The sequence below is a fragment of the Phocoena sinus genome, chromosome 16, assembly GCF_008692025.1.
Source record: "Phocoena sinus isolate mPhoSin1 chromosome 16, mPhoSin1.pri, whole genome shotgun sequence".
NCBI lineage: Eukaryota > Metazoa > Chordata > Mammalia > Artiodactyla > Phocoenidae > Phocoena > Phocoena sinus.
In genome coordinates this window covers 20409105-20423013 of record NC_045778.1, presented here as the reverse complement: position 1 = coordinate 20423013, position 13909 = coordinate 20409105, and the positions used below count along the sequence as shown (strand labels likewise).

Sequence of the window (13909 nt, the reverse complement as noted above, 5' to 3'; positions counted from 1 at the left end):
CCTATTCTTTTCACGACTTCCCTTCTTTTCCTACCCCTAGTGGGTACTTGTTTTGCAAAGTACTGTCTTTGGCGCCTTATCTCCCTCTACTCAGCCTTGGGAGAGCTCTTCTACTCTCATGGTTTAAGGCGTAACACGGATGCATAGCTACCATATCTTGATTTTTCTCCTGAGCTCCAGGATTCTGAATTTCTAGCTCCCCATTGTTTTTCTAAGCCACAAATAGAATGGAGTCTAATAAGGCCTTTAGATATAGGTTCTTAAGGCACCTGGAAAAACCAAAAATCATTAAATGGGACGCAGTTCAGGAGTGCCTGTGTCAGGGAACCAAACTCTGAGTTGGAAAGTAAAGTGGAATTAAGTGGTTAACTGAAAACAGAAAAAAAATATTAGTTATTTGTATATTCTAAAATGTGTGGGTGATAGGTAAGAAGGATAAGCAAATTACTTGCAAAACATACTTTTCTGTTTCCTCCTGGATGCTTATCTTATAAGTTAATTTGAGAAATAATTTTAAGTATCGCTTTTGTATTATAGAGAATACATCAGTTTAGAAAATTGAAGTTACAAAATTTTATGAAAGAATCAATAACAGTTGAGATGTTATACTTTATTTCCAAATGTAAAATATAAGTTTTAATGGCTACCATCAGTTACTATATGAGGAAAGAAACTGCCATATTCAGGTATTAAAAATAATTTTATAGAGTGAAGAACCCCAAACTTGCTTTCATTATAAGGAATAGAATTCTCTTTTAAAGAAGCTATAATTTCCTATTTTGAATCACAACTGAGGAAGAGAATGATTATTCCTTTTCTCTTTGGAAAATTTAATACTTTCGTATAAAGGATATGTCATTAGTGGCAAGCCTAGGAACATGAGAAGAGAGATCACTCTGAGCCTTTAGATCTGTTTTATTTTTGCCATAGTTAACAGTAGACTTAATGTTTGTGATAATAGCTTTAGAGAAGTGTGGAAACTTTTAATCTTTGGTCAAGATAAATTTGTGGTAGTTAATGATGTTAGCTAATTAGATAGTAAGATCTTTATTTTTAGAGTAAATCAGGCAAATCAATGTTCATGCTTTTCCAAACTGAAGTGGGTGTTAAGTTGTAAAATAAAGAATTTGCAGCTTGTATGAGGACTTTGTTAGTCATAACATTTCATGCTCATGAGAAATAATGCAGTGATAACAGGAAACATATCTTCTAATATTACCTTATAGCTCCTAATATATAATCGACAGCCAATTTTTTTTTTTTTTTTTGTTGTTTTTTTTTTTTTTTTTTTTTCGATACGCGGGCCTCTCACTGCTGTGGCCTCTCCCGTTGTGGAGCACAGGCTCCGGACGCGCAGGCTCAGCGGCCATGGCTCACGGGCCCAGCCGCTGCCGCGGCATGTGGGATCTTCCCGGACCGGGGCACGAACCCATGTCCCCTGCATCGGCAGGCGGACTCCCAACCACTGCGCCACCAGGGAAGCCCCGACAGCCAATATTAAACAGGACAATTAGAAAATATTAAACAGTTTACAAATGTCATATGTAAACTTTGAAGATAAATTAATTATTTTGTTTAATAGGGCAGTTTTATTTTTTGGAACTTGTTTTTGGATTTTCTAATGGGGCTTAGAATCTTTATGTAGAGTTTTTGTTGTTTGCTTTTTTGTCCCAGAAGATCTAGGGTTGTGCAAAGTCATTGTGATGATTGAACCCAATTCTGATGCATGTGATTGAGTTGATAGAGGAAGAAATAATGGTAGACTTTGTCACAGATGAGAAATATTAAACACTAATGTGGGCTCTATAAGTCAAATTTATATGGGCAAATAAAATGGGATATTTCTAAACACATTTAATAGGGAAAGTTGAAATGGTGTGCCCCAGTTCCTAGTTCAAGTAAAGAAAGAAATGTCATTGGACTCAATACTGTGGCCTTTCAGAATCAGATGATACCCTCTGCTGGCTAAATGTGGGATTGCGTTTAAAAATGAATGGCTGGAAAGGAACTGCATTTCCAGAGAGACACATCAAGAGGGCTTGAAAATGGGCACTCCAAAGGAATTCATGACACACCTTCCTTGCCATATGTCAGCACCCCTGATGAACAAAATAGTCCAAGAGAATCCCCAACCAGACCCTTTTGTCTACATGGATGATTCCAGCATGAACTTCGAGGTTGATTCACAGATACCATCTGGTCCCACAAAATGGAAGAAGCCTCACGAATGCACCTCGTTCACACACACACAGCATGAAGAGTTGAAGGTTCTGTTTAGCTGTAACATGTTTCCAGATAAAAACCTCCAGAGAGAACTTGCTTTAAAACTCAGCCTACCAGAATGAACAGTAAAGATTTGGTTCAGGAATTGGCGGTTCAAAAAGAGGAAGCAGCAACAGCGACAAGAGCAGCAGTCGGTCCTTCCAGCCAAGAATGTGCCCACAGCATCAACCAGTCCTCATTCTTTTCTCCCTGCAGTTTCAGATTCTTATAGCTCCCACTCACCTCAGCCCTTAGACCCTTTCCATTGGGCAGGGGACTCTATCATCACTGAGATTGCTACAAGTGATGTCCAAATGCAAGATCCTCAATTGGAGAGGCTAGTGGCCTCAGTTCCTGCTTTGTACTCTGATGCCTATGACATAGCACAAATCACGGAACTGTACAGTTTTCCTGACGAGGATGAGATAGCCAGCTCTTCTTTCCACTCTCTGTATTAGTATCTCTCACTGACAAGGCCCAGTTAGAATAGAGTTCCTCTCTTAGCATCTTTGCTGATCCAGCTGTAGGTTTATCTCCTGGGCAAACCTGCTTCAGTATGACAAACTGGAGCTTTGCAGCCTACAGTCTGAGAGACAGTCTGGAATTCCAGAACCCCTCCAGTATGGTACACTTTGGATGTCTCTGATCAAAGTACTGATAAATATCAGACAGTAGAGAAAAAGGATCTTCTTGCATCTTGTACATGCTCTTGCCTTTGTCTGCTTTTAACCCAAATATCTGGCTCAGTGTTGCTTTGATTTCCATGGAAATGTTGTAAAAACTAGGAGTTTCCTGCAAGTATAGCTCAGTACTACACAATCATCCCCACAACTCTCCCTGGAGAGGCCTTCCTAGTCCCTTCGATGGCCAATGAGACTCCAAAATTCCCTCTTCCCAAAACTATCTTTGACTTTTTAAAAGGTCAGTAGCCTTTAGGCGTCATCCCCTTTTAATGGCAGCAGGTTTATAAACTTACATTTCCAACAAACTTGACAGTTAAGCTAATTTTCCAGCTATATGATTAATGAACAAAATTAATGGCACTTCTCAAAACCAATAATAAAGAAACACATAATAAAATAAGTACCTCTCAATGAAAAATATAAAGTATCTAGGAATTAACTAAGAAAATTAAGGCCTCTGTACTGAAAAGTTTAAAACTTAATAATGGACATTGGAAATGTTTTCAATAAAAGATATTTGAAGCCATAAAATAATCAATTTAACAGGGTTAAAGTCATATGAAGCATGTTCTCCAAACACAATGGAATGAAAATAGAAATCAATAGTAGAATAAAGTTCAGGACATTCACAAATATATGGATATTAAAAAGCACACTCCTAAATAACCAATAGATGAAGAAATCAGAAGGAAAATTAGGAAATATGCAAAGATGAGTGAAAACAAAAACAATATTACTAAAACTTATGGGATGAGGCTAAATCAGTGCTTGCAAAGAAATCTATAGCTGCAAAAGCCTGTATTTAAAGAATAAGATCTCAAATCAACCTTTTTTTAAATAGGAGGGAAGCTGGCATAGTTATATTAATATCTATCCAATTAAACTTTAAGGCAAAACATTTTGTTGGAAGTAAAAGTATATTAGACAAGGGTAAAGGGAGCAATTAACCTGAAAGATACAATAATTCATTGTATACATTTAACATATTCCCAAAATACATGAAGTAAAAATTAACAAAACTCTTGGGGAAACGTAACAAATACATAGTCATAATAGATGATTTTATCCATAGGTCAAATGAATAAAAATTTTGTATGGGTAGAGATTTTAACTGTACAGTTAATAGGCTTGATTTAATGAAAGTATATAGATTTCTGCATTCAACTGGTAGAGAACACACATTCTTTTCAAGTGCATAATGACTACATATTAGACCATGAAGCAAATCTTAACAAACTCAATAACATACAAACAGCATTCTTTGATCATAAGGCAATTTAATTAGAAGAAACTCCAACCTCTCCCTCAATTTAGAAAGTAAAAAGAACATTTCTAAGCAATTAATCAAGATGGGAGAAATTATGTGAATAATCTGGTAGCATACATTATATAATAACAATAACTGGATCAGCATTCACTGGGGGAAAGTATTAGAGATAGTGGCAGTAGCAGGTTTGAATGTCCTGTTACCCATCACATTCTGGGTCATCACAGAGGGATCTTGCAGGGCAAGACTGCAGACCTAGGGTAGAGACATTGGCCCTTAGGTTGTGAGGTTTTTTGCTTATTGGTTTGTTTTAAAAAGTACTTTTGATTTTTTTAATAGTCTTATTTTTTAGAGCAGTTTTCATTTCACAGCAAAATGAGCAGAAGGTACAGAGATTTCCCATATAGCCCCTGCTCCCACATACACACAGCATCCCTCACTATCAACAACCCACACCAGAGTGGTCCATTTGTTATAACAGATGAACCTACACTGATACATCTTTATCCCCTGAAGTCCATAGTTTACATTAGAGTTTGCTCTCAGTGTTGTACATTATACGAATTTTGACAAATACGTAATTGTCATGTATTCACCATTGTAGTATCATATAGGAGAGTTTCACTGCCCTAAAAATCTTCTGTGCTCCACCTATTCATCCCTCCCTCTCCCCTAATCTCTGGCAACCACTGATCCTTGTCTCCATAGTTTTGCTTTCAACTCAATAACTTTTCACCCTAAGAAACTAGAAAAAGAAGAGCAAAATAAATCCAAAGCAAGGAGAAGTAAGGAAGTAAAGGCTAAAGTGGAAATAAATGAAATAGACAATAGAAAAGCAATAGAGCAAACCAATGAAATCTGAGCAAGCTAGATTGAGAAGAAGAAGAAGAAGAAAAAGAGGGAGAAGAAGAGGAAGAAGATGAAGAAGAAGGGGAGGAGAACGGGAAGGGGGAGGGGGGAGAGGAGGGGGAAGAGGAAGAAGAATCGAATTACTAGAATCAGAAATGGGATGTAGTTACCAACCTTACAGAAATAAAAAGCATTATAAATAAATATGAATATTATGAAAAAATGAATGGCTTTTTTTTGTTTTAAAAAAGGGCTGATGGGGCTTCCCTGGTGACGCAGTGGTTGAGAGTCTGCCTGCTAATGCAGGGGACACGGGTTCGAGCCCGTGGTCTGGGAGGATCCCACATGCCCTGGAGCAACTGGGCCCGTGAGCCACAACTGGGCCCGTGAGCCTGCGCATCTGGAGCCTGTGCTCCGCAGCAAGAGAGGCCACGATAGTGAGAGGCCCTCACACCACGATGAAGAGTGGCCTCCGCTTGCCGCAACTGGAGAAAGCCCTCGCACAGAAGCGAAGACCCAACACAGCCAAAAAAAAAAAAAAATTACAGCAAATCAATAACAGAATTCCATGTAGATATTAAAAAAAAAATAGGGCTGATTGTTGTATAAAAGGATTGAACAGTGCAGAGTATTGTAAGATAATATAGGAAAAATTATAAATGTGAAGAATGAAGCCAATGTATCACTTAAATAAATATTTTCCAAGCGAAACTAATATGGAAATACCCATAATTGAAATTTTCTAACCCAATGATCTATTTTTAAACAATGGAAGTAGGTCACAGGGAAGAAACACAGCAGGGGCAAAATATATAGATCTCCTGCCCCATCTTCAATAAGATATTTGAATAATCCAAGCTATTTAAATTACTTTTATTAGTTAAATTACTGTTGTAAGAGTGATTGGCAAATATCTAGAGGTGAGATAAGAACTGCTTTTCTCTGGCTACCCTGACGTAATTTCTGTTAAAAATAATTGGAATAGTCTTAAGTAATTTAGAAGTTTGATAGGTACAGGGAAGTATCATTTAGCATGTTTGTTTTAAACTTTTTCTTTCTATATTTTAAATTCTTAAAGTCTGTTTGGAATTTACAGTGTTTGGGGCACATAATGACATGAAAGTTATGTTTAAAAGCTTGAATTGGACAATATGTTATTATTTCATTGAAAACTTGAAAAATATAATTTCAATCTGATTCTACTGTTTAATGTTGCCTTTCACTGGTATGTTGCTTTAAGAGCACCCATCCCCCTTTCCTGTTTGAGCCACTGTGTCCTGTCAGTCATCCTGAAATACACTAGGGTGCTTGTCAGGCTGTTTGCTTACAAATGCATCATAAGCCAAATTGTGAGCCATAATAGTGGCACTGAATTTCTAAACACAAGAACTTGCTTAGACAGTTGGTTTAGTATCTGTATATGGGCAATACTCTGTCCTGCAGTAGGTGAGTGAAGTGTCAAACTTTTTAAAATCAAACTTTGCTATAAGGCAAATCCTAATTATAGATTATGTGTTACTTGGCTAGATAACTTTGGGGGAAATTAAAGGACATTATTTCTATAAAATGGGATGAATAGAAACTACTATGTTGTGCATTTATTACTTTTATAACTAATTTTCCTTTTAACAACACTAAACTCTAAATTACTTTATGAAAGTTCCAATTTTATATATACTTTTCCAAGTAGATTAGCAGGCATTTCATTTTTAAATAAAAATGTGATTCTCTTACATACTTTTTCTTTCACATCAATTGAGGCAGACTCAGTTGAGCAGAGGCTCAGTTCTGGTATTTGAAGTATTTATTAGTGGCTTTAAAAATAGCACTGAAACGAATTCTTGTGTGCCAATGCCCAAGCTATAGTAGTTTTATATCAAAGCACTTAAAAATTCCTTCTCTGTAGCTGAGCTATTACTATTTGAGTAACTGTATACAAGACACTGGAAGCTTTACATTCTTTAGACACAAAAGTTATGCAGCAAGCAGGTTCTTTGTGCAAACAATTTAATTTCTATTATGGGCCTCTAAACTTAAATTGTGCATGGATACTTTTCCTCTATTTTTCTGTATGCAGCTTTAATATTTTTAAAAAGAGAATTAATAAAACCAAAAAATAGGAACTTGTGATTTTGATACTTGTATGTTTAATATGGTAGAGAATAGGTAAGAGGCTGCAAGTAGTTAACGTTTTAAGGCTTTATCTAGGGTAAATGAGAAGAGATTGCTTTTGCAGATATATGGAATGATTATTTATTCCTTACCTTGTTCTAGAAAGGATTTAAGGTGACTTACAAGGCTATGTGAAATTCAAAAAAGGATAAAAGTGGAGTGAAAGTAGAAAGAAAAATACGTATGAGATATAAAACAGAGCCAGGAATAAGGCTGAGCTGCAGCAGTTCTTGACTATGGTTTTATGACACTGGTGTATGATGGATTGATGGGAGAGAAAATATAGGGTTATATATAGAAATCTTGTGGGGGAATTTCATGCAAACTAGCTATCTCCCTTACCAAGGGTGGCAGTCCAGAGTGGGAGAAGTATGTTGGACAGTGAATATTAAATATACTTTAAATGTCACTCGTGTTTTAGTGGGAAAAAAAGTGGAGAACTGCTGCCCTTTTAACCCACATGCTGATTTATATAGGCATAAGTGTGGCTTTAGGTTTTCTAGGAGCAGAATAAAATTTGGTCTGTTACTAAATTCAGAAGAATGATTAAAGAGGCATAGTTTTTTGGAAACAAGAAGTTATTTAAATAAGGTCATATATCTACACATTAGAACAGACATGATCAAGCTCATGTTTAGAATATATCTGGCAATTTTGTATGAATCTATGAATCTAGTCCTGGTATTTAAAAATTTTTCTGAATAGGTTATTTGCTACTTTCCTTCCTTTCACTCAATTTGGTTATAAATTTAATTTGAATTTCAACTTCTGTTCGATCACAATTAACTGGATCAATCTAACTTGGAAAAAAGTTGTTGGGTAGGAGGAAGGAATTCAGAGGCAGGACTTCTTAATGTACTTTGATCTTCAAATACTCAAAAACCAACTACTGTGTTGAAGACGCTGGACTCGGTGTTGCACACCCTGCTAAACCTGGCTTGTATAAGTGAACGAAGTTATAAACTCACTGGTTTCATCCAACAGTATTGAAAAGGGACGAAAGTGTTAAAGTTTTGCTAAGGATCTTCAGTGATATTTTCAGATGTTAAATTAACATGATGTTAAATTAACATGATGAGTCAGGGCCAGTCATTTGGCTCCGATTTTTAAAATATTCCGTTGTTAAGAATAAAATCAATAAGAAATGATTATCTTTTAAAAAAAGCACTACAAAAACAAAGCAAGTACTCAAAGCTTTTATTTTTGTAGTTTTGTAAACACATATGCAGGTTGACTTAGAGTTCTTGCCAGAAAAAATTATCAATCGGATAGATAACACATCAGCTGCATGGGATGAGATTGTGGATAACTTGGACACACATATCTGAAACCTGGGAAGCAGATATTCTTAAGAAGCTAAGTAGGATTTAGGCACCAAATAAACTGAGTGATGTACCAGAGTGGTCAAGGACGCTTAAGAAAAACAAATTAGCTTTCGAAAGCATTAGTTCAGAGATTCTAGTGAGAGATCCATTCAAAGAGCTTATAGAGCCAATGGATATCAGTAGAAATCTGTAATTATATAGTAAATGAAGTAATCGAGAAATATTTTTTGTGTCACTGGGGTAAGATATAAACAGAAAAGAGTTTTTAAAAGTCAGATTTATTAAGGAAAAATTTATATGCATTAAATTCACTCTTTATAAGTTTACAGTTTGATGAGTTCTGACAGTTATACACAATCATATATTCACCACCATAAACAAATAGAACATTTCTTTTTTTTTTTTTTTTTTTTTTTTTTTTTGGGGTTTGGGGGCCTCTCACTGCTGCGGCCCCTCCCGTTGCGGAGCACAGGCTCCGGACGCGCAGGCTCAGCGGCCATGGCTCACGGGCCCAGCCGCTCCGCGGCATGTGGGATCCTCCCAGACCGGGGAACGAACCCGCGTCTCCTGCATCGGCAGGCGGACTCCCAACCACTGCGCCACCAGGGAAGCCCTAGAGCATTTCTATTTGAGTCAATCCAAAGTTTCCTCGTGCCATCTGCAGTTATCTTCTCCCTTAACCCTCAGTCACTGACAACTACTGATCTGTTTCCTGTCCCTATATTTTTGCCCTTTCAAGAATGTCATATAAGTGGCATCATGCAGTGTGTAATTTTGTCTGACTCTATCAGCATAATGCTTTTGTGAGATATTCATGTTGATGCCTGTATCTATTCATTTTTTTCTTGCATAACATGTGACAGTATGATGGTATCGTAAATTGTTTATTTACCTGTTGATGGAAATTTGAGTTGTTTTCAGTTTCTGACTCTTGTGAATAAGGCCCCCATAAACATTTGCGTATAGGTCTCTAGGTGGACATATACTTTCATTTCTCTTGGGTAAATGTCTAAGGAGTGGAATTGCTAGGTCATAGGGTGGGTGCATGTTTAACTTTATAAGAAATTTCCGAGCTGTTTTATAAAGTGGCTGTACCAGTTTTCATTTTCACTAGCAAATGTGTGAGATATCCATTTGCTTCTCGTCTTTACTAGCTCTAGTATTGGCAGTCTTTTTAATTTTAGCCATTACAGTAGGTGTGTAGCAGTATATATCATGACCTTAATTTGTGTTTCTCTAGTGACTTAGGATGTGCATTTTTCATGTGCTTATATGTCATCTTCTTGGTGAAGTGTCTTTGACATTTCATTTTCTTTTCTTTTTTTTTTTTTTTTTTTTTTGCGGTACGCGGGCCTCTCACTGTTGTGGCCTCTCCCGTTGCGGAGCACAGGCTCCGGATGCGCAGGCTCAGCGGCCATGGCTCACGGGCCCAGCCGCTCCGTGGCACGTGGGATCCTCCCAGACCGGGGCACGAACCCGTGTCCCCCGCATCGGCAGATGGACTCTCAACCACTGCGCCACCAGGGAAGCCCTCTTTTCTTTTTTTTTTAAATATTTATTTGGCTGCATGGGGTCTTAGTTGAGGGATCTTCGTTGTGGCATGTGGGACCTTTCGTTGCAGAGTGCGGGCTCTTCCATGCAGCGCATGGGCTCCTCTGTAGTTGTGGCACGCGGGCTCAGTTGACCTGCGGCGTGAGGGATCTTAGTTCCCCAACCAGGGATCAGACCCGCATCCCCTGCATTGGAAGGTTGATTCTTAACCACTGGACCACCAGGGAAGTCCCTGGCATTTCATTTTCTTAACATTGTCTTTCAGAGAGCAGCAATGTTAAATTTTGTTGAAGCTGTTTATTGATTTTTTTTTTCTTTTATGATCATGCTTTGGATGTATCTGAGAAACCTTTGCCTAACCCAAGGTAACAAAACTTTTCTCCTACGTTTTCACTGAGAAATTTAATAGCTTTAGATCTTATCTTTAGCTCTATGATCCATTTCAAGTAAATGTTTGTATATGGTGTGAGGAAAGGGTCAAGGTTCCTGTTTTAAGAGTGGCTGTTCGATGATTTCAGCACCATTTGTTGAAAAGACTACCTTTTTTCCATTGAGTTACCTTGACACCTTTATTGAAAATCAATTGTCCATTTAATATTATGTCTAATACACGAGTCTGGGTTATCTCACTTTTGGTAATGTTAAAATTGATCACTGCATGCATGCTCTGTAAGCCTGATTCTCATAGTTCCCTATTAATCAGTCAGTTAATGATTTTAGCCTTCATATTGGTAATTATTGTATAACCTATTATTTTTTAAGGGGTTGTAAATGGTGACTTTATCATTCTATAATTCCTTATTAGTTTTATCAGTTGGGATCATGCTATAAAGAACTCTTCCCTTACTATTTCATTAGTCAAAAGTATAGTTCATACCAGAAAATCAGGAAAATACTTGATTATTTCCCATTGTTTATCAATTTTCAGAAAAAGAGGATGGTGTTCTAGCAACTTTGGAAGGTGACCAATGAGTTTTTTTTTTTTTTGAATTTTTATATGTGAGACATATTTCAGAATACTGTAATTTTTTATTCTTTTGATGCTCAAATTTTCCCATTTTTGGCCATTGAGAACCCCTTTAAATTGTTTACTAAGCATTTTGACAAAACCCAAGTGAGCCTTGATTTCTAGCACAAGAAGATCTTCTAGGCTCATTTTGTACATTTCCTGCACTAGATCTTCAGTCAGCCTTTCCACCGAGGAGCCTGTCTTTTTAGTGGAAAATAGTATTTAGGGAACATAATCTGTGCACCAGGTTGCCATTGTTGCCCAATTTTAAAATTTTTTTTGTGAACATAGCTAGGAAATAGATTGTTTTTTAGGAAGGGAAAAATATATAATCAGATCATACTGATATTTCCAACTCAAAATAAGATTATAGGGCTTAATTTAAAAAATTTGATTTTATATTTGTATATTTTTTCTTATTTATTTATATCAAAGTATAGTTGACTTACAGTATTATATTAGTTTCAGGTGTACAACATAGTGATTCAAAAAATTTTTTTAAATATTTATTTATTTATTTGGCTGTGCCAAGTCTTTGTTGCCGCACACAGGATCTTCATTGTGGCATACAGGGTCTTTAGTTGCAACATGCAGGATCTTTAGTTGCGGCGTGCAAACTCTTAGTTGTGGCACGAGGGATCTAGTTCCCTGACTAGGAATCAAACCCAGGCCCCCTGTATTGGGAGCATGGAGTGTTAGCCACTGGACCACCAGGGAAGTCCTTCAGATTTTTTATAGATTATACTCCATTTTTAGTTATTATGAAATATTGGCTATATTCCCTGTGCTGTACAATATATCTTGTAGCCCATTTATTTTATACCTAGTAGTTTGTAGCTCTTAATTTCCCATCCCTATCTTGCCCTTCCCTTGTTCCTACTGGTAACCACTAGTTTGTTCTCTGTATCTGTGGGTCTCTTTCTTTTTTGTTATAGTCACTAATTTGTTTTAAATTTTTTGATTCCACATGTAAATGATAACATACAATATTTGTCCTTCTCTGTCTGACTTATTTCACTAAGCATAGTGCCCTCTAAGTCCATCCATGTTGTTGCAAATGGCAAAATTTCATTCTTTTTTTATGGCTGAGTAGTATTCCATTGTATTTATATACCACATCTTCTTTATCCATTCATCTGTTGATGGACACCTAGGTTGCTTCCATACCTTGCAATTGTAAATCTGCTATGAACTTTGGGGTACATGTATCCTTTCGGATTAGTGTTTTCTTTTTCTTTGGATATATACCCAGGAGTGGAATTGCTGGATCATACGGTAGTTTTATTTTTAGTGTTTTGAGGAAACTCCATACTGTTTCCCACAGTGGCTGTACCAGTTTACATTCCCATTAACAGTGTACAAAGGTTCCCTTTCTCTACATCCTCGCCAGCATTTGTTATTTATGTTCTTTTTGATGGTAGCCATTCTGACAGGTGTTGGGTGATATCTCACTGTAGTCTTAATTTGCATTTCTCTGGTGATTAGTGATGTTGAGCATCTTTCATGTGCCTGTTGGCCATCTGTATCTCCTTTTCTCTTATGCTGGAAATCTTATTTCCTAATAGCATGAATATAATTATTTATTTGCTTTAGCCTAATGTGTTTATACACATGTATGTATACATATATAATAAGAATATATATATCACACATATATAATAAGAATACTAAGTGTAGTTTAAAATTACTTTGACATTCTTTTTGTCCTGGAGGATATCCCTCTAGGATTAGAGTAAAAATACTGTTTGTTTGTTTTTTAACTTAAAAAAAAACTTTAAAAAACTTTATTTTTTATTGAAGTATAGTTGTGTACAATATTATATGTTTCAGGTGGTTCATAATTTTTGTAATTCACAGTTTTTAAAGGTTATACTCCATTTATAGTTATAAAATATTGCTTTTATTCCCTGTGTTGTACAATATATCCTTAAAGCTTATTTAAAAAATATTGTGTTTTGAAGTTCCTTGAAATTATTTCTGAGTGTTTATGAAACTAATGTGAAATATAGTTAAGGTTTATTTTTTTTGTTTACTTCTGATTTTTCAGGATTGATTTATGAGTTAATTGCTTTTTACTTACGTAAAACATTTACGTGGCTCCAACGTCAAAACTCTAAAACTAGGTATATTCAGAGAAGTCTAGCATTCATCTCTGTCTCCTCTGCTCTGTTCTTTCCCTCGTCCTGAGGACAACAATTTTAATTTGTTTTCGGTTTATCCTTCAGGTTTTTTTTTTTTTTTTTCTGGTTGTTATTCTTGTTGTTTTACTCAGCCATAAAAAGAAACGAAATTGAGTTATTTGTAGTGAGGTTGATGGACCTAGAGTCTGTCATACAGAGTGAAGTAAGTCAGAAAGAGAAAAACAAACACCGTATGCTAACGCATATATATGGAATCTAAAAAAAAAAAAAAGGTACTGATGAACCTAGTTGCAGGGCAGGAATAAATACGCAGACATAGAGAATGGACTTGAGGACATGGTGGGGGGAGGGGGAAGATGGGGTGAAGTGAGAGTAGCATCTACATATATACTACCAAATGTAAAATAGATAGCTAGTGGGAAGCAGCAGCAGGGAGATCAGCTTGGTGCTTTGCGATGACCTAGAGGGGTGGGATAGGGAGGGTGGGAGGGAGGGGATATGGGGATATATGTATGCATATGGCTGATTCACTTTGTTGTACAACAGAAACTAACACAGTATTATGAAGCAATTATACTCCAATAAAGAAGTATTTAAAAAAAAAAGAAAGTATAAGCAAGAATGCAAGCCTTTTTGCAGTCACAGCTTTC

At 36.5% G+C, this 13909-nt stretch overlaps 1 protein-coding gene and 1 pseudogene across 1 annotated transcript in view; both read left to right on the top strand.

Moving 5' to 3' along the window:
* Window positions 1–2045: 2045 nt before the first annotated feature.
* LOC116741923 lies at window positions 2046–2908 on the top strand (annotated as a pseudogene).
* A 3553-nt stretch (window positions 2909–6461) lies between these two features.
* CTNNA3 (catenin alpha 3) overlaps window positions 6462–13909 on the top strand; it is a 1597197-nt gene continuing 1589749 nt past the window's right edge. The window contains exon 1 of the mRNA XM_032609210.1: window positions 6462–6507. The gene's annotated coding sequence lies outside the window, so the exon portion shown is untranslated. The remainder of the gene's footprint in view (window positions 6508–13909) is intronic.